This window comes from Gossypium arboreum, chromosome 1 (genome assembly GCF_025698485.1).
Source record: "Gossypium arboreum isolate Shixiya-1 chromosome 1, ASM2569848v2, whole genome shotgun sequence".
In the NCBI taxonomy this organism is placed as follows: Eukaryota; Viridiplantae; Streptophyta; class Magnoliopsida; order Malvales; family Malvaceae; genus Gossypium; species Gossypium arboreum.
Genome location: NC_069070.1, coordinates 34,086,546 through 34,099,788, shown reverse-complemented (window position 1 = coordinate 34,099,788; position 13,243 = coordinate 34,086,546). Strand labels below are relative to the sequence as shown.

General features: G+C 34.8%; 1 non-coding gene across 1 annotated transcript; it reads left to right on the top strand.

Moving 5' to 3' along the window:
* The first annotated feature begins 12,904 nt into the window (after positions 1–12,904).
* On the top strand, positions 12,905–13,011 carry LOC128281940 (small nucleolar RNA R71). The gene has a single exon (XR_008272233.1). It is a non-coding gene; the product is annotated as a small nucleolar RNA R71 (small nucleolar RNA).
* Positions 13,012–13,243: the final 232 nt, after the last annotated feature.

The window sequence follows — 13,243 nt, the reverse complement described above, 5'->3', positions numbered from 1 at the left end:
AATTATAGGCTGAATAAAATATGTAATCAAAGCTTAGTTGGTCTAGTTTCTTATAAAAGAGACCGTGGAAACAAAGAAATTTCCTATAAAGAGATATTTAAAGTTGTGTGGGACAGTGTCAGAATGACTCCGAAATCCCCTGTTCTGTTTTTGGAAAATCATTATAATTTGTACAAAACTGGTTATAAGATAAGATTTATATGCTTAGACTCCTTAATGAGTCTAGTTTCAAATGAAATCAAATAGAACACATTATGAATTCTGTACAATGAAAAATTTGATTCGTAGTGAAGAGTGGTCAGATTAGTCAAACAGTGAAACAGGGGAAACTTTAAGAAAAATATGGTATTGATTGGCCAAACCAAAAATTCTGAAAATTTTATGGATGGAAGATATATGAGTCTATATTCAGGGAAAATTAACGGCAATTGATTTTGAGTTTTGTAGCTCTAGTTATAAATAATTTAGTGACTATTGCTCAGGAAAACAGCTTGTGGTGAATATGTGAATTTGTTGTAAACATTGATGAAACTATTTGAGTTGCTTATAAGCTATGGCTGAAATTGATGTACAAGATAAACATATATATATGTGTGATATGTATATGTGGTAAAGCCGAATGGCGAATGTGAAATATGTATGAGATATGTATATGTGGTAAAGCCGAATGGCTAATGTGAAATATATATGAGATATGTATATGTGGTAAAGCCGAATGGCTAATGTGAAATATATATGAGATATGTATATGTGGTAAAGCCGAATGGCGAATGTGAAATACATGTGTGATATGTATATGTGGTAAAGCCGAATGGCTAATGTGAAATATATGTGTGATATGTATATGTGGTAAAGCCGAATGGCTAATGTGAAATATGTATGAGATATGAATATGTGGTAAAGCCGAATGGCTAATGTGAATGTTGTAACATGCGATTAAATGTACATGAAACTTGGAAATATATTCCGGGTGAGACCCGATGACTACGTGTGGAGATTATGTCCGGGTAAGACCCGATGACTACGTGTGGAGATTATGTCCGGGTAAGACCCGATGGCTACGTGTGGAGAGTATGTCCGGGTAAGACCCGATAACTTCGTGTGGAGATTTCGTCTGAGCTAAAGGTCTCACCGATAATTCGAGTAGAGGTTAAAGCTATAAGACTTCGTAATAAGAATTGCTTATAAATATATTCGATGCGAAGGTTTAAACAGGTATGTACTCCAAGTTTATATATGATGCATACGAGAGCAATCTATGGGACTATTCCTATGATTATGTGACATCGGATTAGTGTGAGAGGTTATGTGAAATCATACGATATATTTATGTCACATGAGCTCACTTTTATGTGAGAGTTTATCTGCCTATTGTATATGATGAGATGTGCATATTCGGTAAAGGGATGGTATGCCCGAAGGAAGAGTGAAATAAAAATACGAACAACTATGTTATAATTTGATTGTTATCTGTTGACACTGCTTAAAACTTACTAAGCATTGTAATGCTTACTCCGTTTACTCTGTTTCCTCTGTCTTATAGGTCTCATTACGAAGCTACAGGCTCGGGGATCGTTAGCAACTAGTCACACTATCAGTATCCACCGCTTGTTACTGCTATGTTTAGAACTATTTTATGGCATGTATAGAATAGACTAGTGGCGGAAGAATATTTTTGGTTAATGTATATAAGCCATGCGAAAATGGCATCTTTTGAATGTTTACTTAGTGAAGTTTAAATTTTACCTTTGGCTGTGCTTAGTACTTATTTAAATGAACGATCTTTAATTCAAGAAAAAGTTCAAAATTTTACTGTTCTGACGTGAGTTACAAGTTCGGTAATGCCCCTTACCTATTCTGGCGATGGTTACGGGATAGGGGTGTTACACCCACAATCCCCTAATTTTAGGCATAATCTCCTACTAACCCAATCCCAACTACCCAGTCTTTCATCCACTTAGACAGACTTCCAAACCCATCCAAACTCTCTTAGACAACCGAGACAAAAATTAACATCCATGCTCGTGTGAGGATTCGAACACAAGACCTCCAGCAAGCTAACTCCTTACCACTCGAACCAACAGCTCATTCTGATATGAGTTTACAAACAATATAACATAAGCCTACTTAGCAGGAATAAGGCTAGAATAAAAAATAACAGAATTTTCCAAAAGTAGGACTTAAACCTAAGACCTCATATATACACCCAAAACACCTAATAACTGAAGCAGATACATATTTATGTCAGGATTTACAGAAACATAAATAAATTATTTAGGGCGTTACACGATGAACAATAATGAACAGATACAATATGCGATTATCCATGAAAAACACACTTGAATGCTCAAACAAGCTATACCATCCAAGAACACACCTGGGTTTTGAGTGCCAAGCTTGTAGGCTAAACATCTCTCCAAAAACACGCCTGGGCACTGAGTGCCAAGCTCGTTGGCTACACATTCTCCCCCAGAAACACGCTTGAATAACTATGAATATAACTTGATAATCCGCAACAAATGCTGGATTCCTGTACAATTAGTGTATACATATATTATCATCTCATTTCATGTCAAACCCGTACAGTACACAAAATAACCTTATTGGCATGCCAATAGTATCTTATCTTATGTTCATCTGGGGTTAGTACATGTAACAGTATATCACTTTTCAATTCAATCTATTTTCTCACCTTTGTACCAATTTGCCACATTTAATTATACATTCAAACATTCCAAAAATACATAATTCAACAAAAAAATTACAAAAATACATAGAACATTACTGTATGGACTTACTAAGGCAAACAACAAAAGCAAAAGTGTCAATGACTAATTTGTAATTTTCCCTTTTCCTCGATTATCTACTGGTTCTTGATCTATATAGTAATTTATTTCCAATTATTAGTTCCAAACACTTTAAATAATCTCACTTCATGTATATGACACCTTTTATTTATTTTTCACTATTCCCTTAAAGTTTTACTTTTTATTCAATTTAGTCCCTAAAATCAAAACAACTATCACTTTCATAATTGAACCTCGTTTTTCATTCCAGTTTCAATTGTACCCTTCTACAGCCCATAAAAATTTGAATTTATCAAAAATTGATGCTAATTTTATCAACTTCTCATTTTAGTCCCTAAATGTAAAACTAACAAAAATCACTTAACAAAATAGTCTTTAAACATCTCTTAGCTTTCAAATATACCATTTTATATCAAAAAAATCTAAAATTCATCAATGGTAACTTTAACAAACTTCAACCGTTTTATTGTTTAGACCTTAAATATGTTCACATGTAAGGGTTGAAAGCTTCCATCGAACAACAATGGCTTCTTCTCTTAAGTTGAACGTTCAATGAAGAGAAATAAAATGCGGAAAGATGATGACCATATTCACTTTATGATTTAATTAATCATTTACTTAACTATTAATATAATTTAACATATAAAAACTAAAAACTTAGCCACTAATTGTCCAATACTATTAGAAAGTGGTGATTTTCCTTTAAGACCTTAAAAAATTACTAATTAAGCATTTAAGCTAATAAAAACCAATAGCAATTAACTTTACGATTTTTATGATTTAGTCCTTGTACCCTAATTAACCATCAAATTACTAAACTTTTCGGACCAAAATTGCAACACCCCATACCCGGCCTGGTCGCCAAGCCCAAATATCAAGGTGCCACACCACTGTTTCATGTCAAACATACCAAGAAAAAGCTCATTTTCACCGAATCGTTTCGCATTTTAACATTCGAACAGGTTTAGAGTCTATCTTAAGCTCTAGTTATCGTCGTTACATGTTAACATAAATCAAATAGCCTTAAAATAATAATTAAACATGCATAGAGGCCATCTTAGTAAAATCTCAAAACATCAATGTAGGTATCGATACTAAAGACATGGTATCAGTATTTTGTTCAAGAGGTATCAATACTGCTTGAAAAATCGGTACCAAAATTGCTTATTGTTTTTCTCTTAATAACCCAAACTTCGAAAATTATCGGTACCCCTGCCAAAGTATTGATAATTCTTCCTAGAGTATCGATACTCAAGATAAGATATTGACACTGAATCTCTATTCTATTTTTCTACACATTTAAAAATACAGAGATATCATTTTTAAAACATGAATATCGATACCTGTGCTCTAGACCCAAAAAATACAACATTTTTAAGCATATAAGTCATTCCAACTTGTACCAGTTCAACATGCTATCCTATCAACATCAAATAAACACCGAAACGACCATAATAATATTTCCAAACATCAAAAGCAAATTTGAGCAATAGTCAACATATTACGAAATAAATCCCAAAATTCTAAGAATAATTAAATCATGGAGACAACTCAAAATATCATATTCAATATTAGCACAAAGACTACCAGATTGCCTTATTCCTAAAAGATAACCAAATAATAAACACCTACGAATAACGAAAATGGAATTTCTTGGGTCACCCCTTGGAAAGCCACATCGCTCGCACTAGTACAGAACTAATTTGCTCACTTTAAGAAGGGAGTGGGTGAGCTTAACAAGCTCGGTGAATGCCTAGAATAACTACAATGCAAACAATTCATCAAGCATTAACGAAACAACCATATAGTACAACCTCAACAGTTCCAACTTTAGTTTCATAATTTACTTACTCGTGCATTATTTTCTAGTTCTTATACATGGCAAACATATTCACTTTCAAGCATATACCATATTACATATATAATCACCTAACATATAAGCATATATCACAATACCCATATAATCACATAACATTGAAGCATATGTCGCAATACTCGAAAACATCTTTATAGATAAATTGCATAATAGTCACATGTCACATAAACAAATATCACAATACACATATATTCATAATTTAGGATAATTTGCATAGTAACCACACACTCATTTGGGTATACATCACATTACACATATATACATTTTAAGATAATTTGCATAGGAAACCACATAATCATTTAGACATTCATCACATTACACATATATCACAATACACGTAATCATATTTATAGATAAGTTGACACTTGAGCTATGAAATGTAAAAGTGAGCTCTATCATCACTCATCAGATATGCGGATCCCTAACAAACTGATGGTCACTAAACTAACTATAAATTATGATAAAGGCAAGTGCACCTATCAAACAATAGTATAGCTATGTTGAGTAGGGAATATCGTATCCACGAGGACTAAAAGTACTTGTACTTACCATTTTTCTATTATCTAACCGATAAATTGGGATGATTTATTTTAATCTAAATTTACTAAACTAATTTACTAAGAATGTAGCAGAGAATCAAAAGGAAAAAATAATTGAATATAACCAATGAGAAAGATAATACCCAGGAAAAAATCCATCTAAACTTCATCTATTATTCAGAATTTGAATTAAATGAGTTATTCACTTGTGCTTTGATCGATAGAAATCCCTAAATTATGTTAATATCTCTTTTGACAGTAAGAACAAATGACTCTAGGTTGATTAATTGAAATCTCTTTCTAATTAAAACCCCTATCATCGCATTAACTCGACCGATGGATTCCCCTATTAGATTTGACTCTAATCCGGTAGATTTATGTCGTCTTATTTCTAGGATTGCATGTAACTCCACTCAATTATTCTAGATCTACTCTTAAACAAGGACTTTTGCTATACTGAAATAAGCTTATTAAACATGAATTAATATCCCAAAAATATTAAAACACGAAATAAGTATACATAATTGAGAACAAGAATCAAGTATTTATCATGTAAATCAGAAATCAAATAATAAGATTCATCATAGGTTTCATCTTCCCTAGGTATCTAGGGAATTTAGTTCATAATATGAAATAGAAATATCTCAAAGTCAGCAAAACCACAAGACATAAAGAAGTTCAATAAAACTTCGAAATAAGTTGAAAGGATATCCTTAATCTTGAAGGAGATCTGCTTTTGAGTTGGCTCCGATGGTGTTCTTCGAGTGATTTCTTCAATCTTCTTTGAGTGCCCCCTTATATCTTGTTCTAATCAATATTTATAAACTTTAAAATGCTTAGAAAGCCTAAAAATTGGGTTTTTTTTTTGCGTGTTTGGGAAAAAGGGTGTGATATCGAGATGGGCTACCACATGGGCGTGTGGCCAGCCCGTGTGGGAATGCCCAGGCCGTGTGGATCCTGGAAACAACTTTATTCGTCTGATTTTGGCTCGTTTTTAACTTCTTTTACTCCTAAATGCTCTCCTAAGTATAGAAACATGAATTTAAAGGATTAGGAGCATCAAATTCACTAATTTATATCATTAATCATCCAAAAATGCATTAAGAATGATATTAAAATATGTTACTTTTACAGCTTATCAAATATCCCAACAATTAAGCGTTTTCTTGTCCTCAACCAAAATCCTCAACTCACAATTAAAATTAATCTTTCTCAACTCATAATTCTCATCAATGATGTTTCGTCATAATTCGCAAATAATCATACATTGATAATTCAACTAAAAAAGTACTAAATATTCAAACAATCCAAGTCAAACATTTTTAAAGCATGAAAACATAGGTATTTCCCTTTATCTAAGTAATTTCTTTTAATTCAAAATCAACAAGAATCAACATCCTTACTAAAGATTCACTCAAATCACTCAAAGTGTTGAAGGTTCAAGAATAAGCACTCAATAGTCAAACATGAAAAGTCATTACCATAGGCTTACATGAAAATCAAATCTCCACCACTATAAAATGAGATGATACACAAATTAAAAGGTCTTTAAGAGGTTGTAATGGGGCTTAGGTTAAAGGTGTGGAGAAAGGTTGAAAAAGAAGGTTAAAATAGAGATCGAATTTATAAATTACCAAGCTAGAAAAATAAACAAACGCTGAATTAAAAAAAATACATCAATAGAAAACTATTTAAGAATAACATGAGTTTCTTCTCAAAATATGAATTTAATTGTTCAAACTCAATTAGCATAGAACTAAATAATAATCAATATATATGTATATTTTTTTCAATTTTTTATACTTTTTTTACAATAAGAAATAATTCAGTAAATTAAATAAAAGGTTTTAATTAGGCAATTAACCAAATCAAGTCTCGACAAAAAGGTAGTCAATAAAATGAGAAAAATTCTCAACGAGCAAAAAATGAGTTATGAGTTAACATTGATAGGTAAATCAAGAAACGGTGAGTTAGGCTCAATGGGGTTTACTAAGGGTTAATTATGTAGGTAAGCTTTTTATGGGATAAGTGGGTTAAAACCTAAGTTCTTTTATCATCTCAGTATATCAAATCAAAGGTGTGGTATTGACATGCATAATCGAAGTAAGTTCTAGAATAACAAATCAAATTAACACACTCATAACCAATAATAAAATGAGAAAGAGAAATGTATGCTCTAAAGGCTCAAAATCTCACAAAATATTATGGTTTTTGATGTCAATCTTGCAAATCTCAAACTTTATTCAAGGAAACAACCCAAAATATTTAATTCTAAAAACAAACCTCTCATGTCTTAAAGTTTAAATCAACCAATACACAATTATTAGCAAATTAATCTAAAACACATCAATAAAAATAAAAAAATTGATAAAAATTCATTCTAAAATAAGTATGAGAAAATTACTTAAGCAGAAGACATAATTCAAGGATTTTCTAATAATTATATAAATAACCTCCCTACACTTAAGATGTACATTGTCCTCAATGTACAAGCATATATAATCACAATATAAATAGAAAATCATAAAAGAAGGAGAAAACTGAAACTACCCTGAATATTGGATGAAATCCCCAGAATAGTGAAAAGCGAAATTGTAGACAAATCTAGATGTAGTGCATGATTTCGAGCAAACTAATAAGAAAATAAACACAAATAGTGAAGAAGATTAAAGGATTATAACCCGATTAGAAACAACCATAAAAAATAAAAATATAGTTCAAAAGATAAAAACTAAATAACTCTAAGAAAATAAAAATAAACATAAAAATAAAAATAAAAAAATAAAAAATAAAACAAATAGACTCAACGGTCCTCATCATTAGAAGCGTCGGTATCGTGAGTCGTTGGCGTTGAGGAGGAGATATGGAGATGCTGATAGATTTGTTGCAATGTCATATCAATACTATCGAACCTCTAAAAGCAGTGCTGCTCAAAGTGAGTGAATCGATCAGAGAGGTATACTAAAGTAGCAACAGAAGAAACATGATGGTGATTCGGAGGTGGAGGATGAGGTGGATCCTCGTGATGGAAGGGGACATCATCAGTGAAGTCATTGGGTTCATTTTGAGAGTCAGAATGAAGTAATCGGTACTAAGGAGGTTCTACTCCACGACGCCGCTCGATCATCCTCATATGTGTCATGCTCGAGATTCCCTGTGAGGACATCTGGTCAGCGAGTATAAGCATAGAAGACTGCTCCGGTGTGTCGAGGAGACAGAGATGTCAAGCTAGTTGAGTCACATAAGGGCCTAAACAGATAGAACCTTTCCTGTTGCGGTCTGTCTGATGGTGGAAGGCTAGGACGATCAAGTATGCTAAATAAAAAATATGCCTGGTGGCCATACTCCATAGAAAATAGGCATTAATAGTACTGACGACTCCGGTGCTTTCTCTCCGACCGGTCTAAGTATGAGTTAAAAGGGCATGGATATATAGTGAAGTTGTAGAAAGAGAAGTCGCATTCGAGTGACTCGAGCCATAAGGTGTCATACTCACGTAAGATCTGCCCAACAACTAGATGGCGAGTAGTGAATGTGTAGATGTAGGCGGAGGAAGTTCTCGGCACTTATAAACTCCTCAGTGTATAGTCCCAAAGCAGCGCCCGCCTAACTCAGGGACACTCATATGGCGCACCAAGCCACCAAGTCTGAAAGTAATGGTGCCCAGCTCATCATGAGTCATCATCACATGTTGGAGAGTAAAGGTCGAGCAACACTCCAAAGTCAGCTCCAAATAGGTGGGCTCGATGATGGAGAAAAATCGGTCCCACGGGGCTATGGTCACGTGATTTGTTAGGTGGACCTGCTCCGAAGCGGCCCAATCATTGCATCGGCCTAGGCCGAGTGGTCTCAATCAAAGTAATTAAAATAATTCCTCCTAGAGACCCACTAAAAATTAAAGATAAATGTGGCGGGCCTCAGTGGAGGCACTCGAGTAGGAGGTCGCACCAGATGTCTTACGATTTTTTGAAGCGAGGGCACTGACCTGGGACTTGCTGCGAGTGCTCGTCATGAAGAATCTACAAGAAAATCGAACAATCAAGTATTAAAACAAAACAAAGCAGACAAACAAATTGAACAAAATAGAAGCAAGCCAATATCTTATGCAATAATCGAAGGTAACATCAATAAGTAAATGAATTAAAGAAATCGATAGTGATCGGACTGTAAAAAAATAATTAGCATTCAAAAATACCCAAAGACATAGGACATAGTTGTAACCAGGCAAGTATAATGGTACTAAAAATAAAAAGAGGCCTGTAAAAATCAAACTAAACTAAAATAAACTACTAAAACAAAATTTTGCTAAACTAAAAATAATATGCATAAACAGAACAAAACCAAATGGAATAAGAAAAATAATGAGAAAGTCAATAGAATAGAATGCAACAAAATAATAAAGAAAACTTAAAAGAAAACTAAAATCAAAGCAAAATAAAATAAATAACTAATAATAATAAGAAGAATAGAGAATAAAATAAAAAGGAATGATAAACAAATAACCGGATAAATAAAAATAAAATAAAATAAAAAGAAAGAATGAGCAAACAGTGGGTGACCAACCGTAAGATGGCGGTGGCGGCTGGCGAGGAGACGAAAGCGGCTGTAAGGGTCGAGGTTGAGGAGATGATGAAAAGAGAAAGGAAGGGAGAGGAGAGTTGTGGTCATGGAAAGAGGAGGACCAGGGGAGGGGTGGTGTGGCTAGTTTGAGAGGAAAGAGAAGGGTGTGGTTGGCGGGTCGTGGAAGGGGAAAGAGAAAGGGAAGAGAGGAACGGCTTGTGCGTGGCTCAAAGGGTGGAAGGACGGTAGCGAAGGAAAGAAAGGGGAACGATAGCTAGGGTTTTGGTGCTTGAAAATTTGGGAAAGATGAAAGGACAAGGAAAAAGTTAGGGTTTGGGGGTTAAAAAGGGGGACACGGTCATGTAACGGCCCGTGTTGGGCCATACAAACGTGTCACATACCCCTGTGCATTTGAAAAGTACAAGCCCAGTCTTCACATGGCCTTGGACACGCCTGTGTATTCAGGCCATGTGGCACACACAGCCGTGTTGCCTGGCCTTTTCAACCTCCTTTGCTTCTCCTACGCCCGTGTGACATCCAACACACCCGTGTAGCTCGGCTGTGTCTCACACATGGTCGTGTGCCTTACCCGTGTAACTCTTTGACTTGATTTAAAAATAAAAAAATTAGTTCCAGGTTTTACATGGCCTAGGACATGCTCGTGTGTCCAGGTCGTATGGATTATTTTAGGCCGTGTCTCTATCGATTTTTGTAAAAAATAAGTCCCAGGATCCACACGGACAAGAGCACGCCCATGTGTCCAGGCCGTGTGAGTCACATGGCTATGTTGCTAGGCCGTGTAACTCACTGTCGAACCCCTTTTAGTGCACATGGCTTGGGACATGCCCGTGTGTCCAAGACGTGTAGGTCAAAAACATTTTTTTTTTGAAAATTAATTAATTTAAAATAACATGAAATAAAATTAAGAAAATTAACAGTGTTCATGAAATAAAATTAAGAAAATTAGCAGTGTTAACACTCGGGTTGCCTCCCAAGAAGCGCTTATTTAAAGTCTAAGCTCGACTTACCTCGTGTTCGCACGGTTATGGTGGTTTATGGAGTTTGAAACTTCTCTTTCTCACTATCAATTCTATTATCAAAATAAGGTTTGAGTCGAGTAAAAGTGCCAAATTCAGAATAAGTTACCTTGACTGTACTGTATGGGAAGACATTCAGTACTGTAAAATAAATTGCTTCGTTTGTATTAAGCTCTAAAAATGGCAATTCAAGGATCCGTTTTATCTAGTAGTACTTTGTCTCCAACCTTAAATTGTTTGTTCCATCCACATGCTCATCATGGCGTTGCATCGTGTATTCTAAGTTTCTTTTTAACATGGGTCCGCCATTTGTCTAGTTCATCAATCTATAACATTCGTTCTTCATGAGTTGTTCTGTTTCTGTCGCATGGGCTGGAATGTGGCTCCATCACATTTTTTTGAGATTCGTCTAGTTCATCGATCTATAACATTTGTTCTTCACGAGTTGTTCTGTTTTTGTCGCATGGGCTGGAATATGGCTCCATCATATTTTTCCAAGGGGTTTCCTGCAAAGAAGTTTGAGCCATAAGGTTACTCATATTAACAGAACTCATATAATCATCTTGATCACCTGATGTCTCAACAGAATCACGAGCTTGGAGTGTAATCGTGTCATCACCTACACAAAGTATTAGTTCATCTGTACCAACATCAATAATAGTTCTAGCAGTTGCTAAAAAGGGCCGACCTAGAATCAAAGGTATGCCACTATCCTCATCCATGTTTAAAACAACAAAATCAACTAGGAATATGAATTTATCAATTTTGACAAGAAAATCTTCAATAATACCACTAGGAAATCTAATGGTTCTATCTGCTAATTGAATAGTCATCCCAGTTTGTTTGGGTTTCCCGAGACCTAATTGCTTAAACATTTTATAAGGCATGACATTAATACTAGCCCCTAAAATAGCCAAAGCATTTTTAACATTCAAACTACCAATTAAATAAGGAATAGTAAAACTCACTGGATCTTTCAATTTTTTGGGTTGTTTATTTTGCAAAATGGATGAGCACACTGTATTTAGTTCTGCATGAGATGAATCATCTAACTTCCATTTGTTTGCCAAAAGCTCCTTTAAAAATATTTCGAAATTGGGCGTCTATGAAAGAGCTTCAATAAATGGTAAGTTAGTCTGTAATTTTTTCATAAGTTTAAGAAATTTATCAAATTGATCGTTCGTGTGGTCTTTCTTCGTTGCCTTAGGATATGACACTCGGGGTTTATAATCTTTACTAACCGGTTTTTGTTCATTCTGGCTTACCTCAACCTTACTGTTACTTACCACACCTTCTTGCCTCGGTTATGATTAAGATTCAACTAACCCTTCTTCATCTCAAATAGTAATTGCATGAAGTTGCTGTCTTGGGTTAGTTTCGGTATTGTTAGGCAAGCTACCTTGTGGTCGTTCTGAGATTAACTTAGCAAGTTGGCCTATTTGGTTCTTGAGCCTTTGAATCATTTTTTGCTGATTTTGAAGTGCTGATTTAGTGTTTTGAAAGCAGGTTTCTGACACTGAGATAAACTTCGTCAACATCTCCTCAAGGTTCAGCTTCTTCTCTTGCTGGTAAGGTTGTTATTGGAAGCTTGGAGGGGGTTACGCTATTTGATTTCCTTGACCACCCTAAGAGAAATTGGGATGGTTCCTCCAACCTGCATTATAGGTGTTACTGTAAGGATTGTTTTGAGGTCTAGAATTATTACCCATATAATTGATTTGTTCGTTCTCTGTGTTAGGACCGTAGGGTAAATATTCTGGATTGTTCATTCCTCTTCCATTCGTTTCGCACTGCATCACCGGATATACCTGTGTAGAAACACATAAACCATCAATTTTCTTATTTAAAAGTTCTACCTAATTCGATGGCATGGTGACCGCATCTAAGTTAAAAACACCGATTGCTTTTGTCAGCTTCGTCCTTATGACTTTCCACTGATAATTATTTAGTGACATCTCCTCTATAAACTTATAAGCCTCTTCAAGAGTTTTATTGTTCAGAGTACCACTGACTGCTGCATCAATTAAGTGCCTAGTTGAAGGATTCAAGCCATTATAGAAGGATTGAACCTGTAGCCATAGAGGTAACCTATGGTGAAGGCACCTTCTCAATAAATCCTTATACCTCTCCAATGCATCATATAGGGTTTCTAAGTCCATCTGCACGAAGGAAGAGATATCATTCCTTAACTTAGCTATCTTAGTCGGTGGGAAATACTTTAGTAAGAATTTCTTGGTCATTTGATCCCATGTAGTGATAGAACCTTGTGGTAAAGAATTCAGCAACTGTTTAGCTTTGTTCCTCAATGAGAAGGGAAACAATCGTAAGCGAATGATGTCATCAGAAACGCCATTTATCTTGAAAGTATCACAGACTCCCAAAAAGTTAGTCAAATGAGTATTTGGATCTTCATCTTGAAAACCA